This window comes from Diaphorina citri, unplaced genomic scaffold (assembly GCF_000475195.1).
Source record: "Diaphorina citri unplaced genomic scaffold, Diaci psyllid genome assembly version 1.1 scaffold3361, whole genome shotgun sequence".
Taxonomy (NCBI): domain Eukaryota; kingdom Metazoa; phylum Arthropoda; class Insecta; order Hemiptera; family Psyllidae; genus Diaphorina; species Diaphorina citri.
Genome location: NW_007380770.1, coordinates 1 through 1,585, shown reverse-complemented (window position 1 = coordinate 1,585; position 1,585 = coordinate 1).

The window sequence follows — 1,585 nt, the reverse complement described above, 5'->3', positions numbered from 1 at the left end:
ACCATCACTGTTTTCATCGTTTTTTTTTTTTTTTTTTTTTTTTGCAAAAGTAAAATCATTTGTATACAATTTAACTCTCTCTTGTTTCTTTGTTTGCTATTTTATTGAATGGAAAATCCATGAACTTTCTTCATGCAGGGTTTTCTTTAACAAGTGGTTCAGTGAACTGTAGGACTCAGAATAAGCGGCCCTACAGCGCCCCGTTCGGCCCGGAATGGAATGAGAAATTTTCCTTTTTCCCTTGAAAATTTTTCCTTTTTCCATTGAAAAATTTGGGAAAATTTTATCAAAATCGGACAAATCGTTTGAGAATTGTGGCGGTACAAACAGACAGACGGACAGACTAAAGAAAGAATCGTCGAGTTGAAACTTGAAACTCATTTCGTCCTCCTAATGGTGGGTTCATATTCTTGACGTTCCCAGAACGATCATTTTGAGGAGTGTTTTCTTTTTTCTTATACTCAGTAGGATTCATACCTACCTGTTACTTGGTCTAAGCAGACAGTTCTAAATTTAAAACTTGCTGCTTTGCTATCTATGTAGCTGTTGTAGCTACCTAGCTACTTTCATCATTTAGACTTTAGAGTCTGGAGAGAGGAATTAAATCAAAGTTAAAAGAGAAATACAAACCCGTGCTGGGGATTAAGAAGGAAAAGGTGAAAAATGAGGATTTGAAATTTTCAAGAGAGAAAACGAGAACACAAATTTGCTCGAGAGGCGAAGGGAAAAGAGGGGAAATGAAATTTATTACGTTCACAATATTCACCAACAAACGAGGAAATTTATTATTTATGAAAATTACATCTTTCCTTTTTGCACCATCTTTCGTCTACCAACATCTTCGCCGTCTTTCGACATCATCTTCGTACCTTGGCGTCTAATTTATGTCCTCACTGCTTCCCATTATAGGGATTCGGCTAGAAGACAAGGGTGAGCCCATCCTCCCCACATTCTCTGGTGTATGGCCCACCGAGAGGCCGAAGGGTGTGTGAGTCACCCTCACTGGAGGATCACCGAATTGGTCGTGCGGGAACAGACGCATCCCTTGGGTGTTGAACATCTTGAAGATGCCAAGCGGCGGAGGCTCCATTTCGTCGGAAACTGATGGTTCGTCCCGAGGGAACGAGAGGACCCCTCTGGTAGGTCCATGCGTCGGCGGTAGGCGATGAGGGAGGGACTCCCAAAGTTGAGGAGGCTCGAATTGGTCCTCGAACTCTTCATCGGATGGTTCAAACGCGTTGGAGGGCTCGTTCATGGGAGGGAATCCGTGAAAGAAATCGTTGAAAAGTGTTGACGACTCGTGGTGAGAAGGTGTGACGTGACTCCCGTGATGGAAACTCAAAGGGACAGACTCGTGGGCACCATTCATGTGAGGGAGTCTGAACATTGGCTGAGGAATATCAACTGGACCACTGAAGTGAGGTTGAGCCGCCAGATCTTCTCTCTGGGGAATATTGAAAATGTCTTGCATTAAGGTGTGCAGGTTTGACGCCGGGCTAACCTCTGGACGTCTGTGATGAAGGACGAAATAGAACAGGGTGGTCTTCTTTGGTCTCTCGAGATGTCTCAGCGGTTCATGATCGTC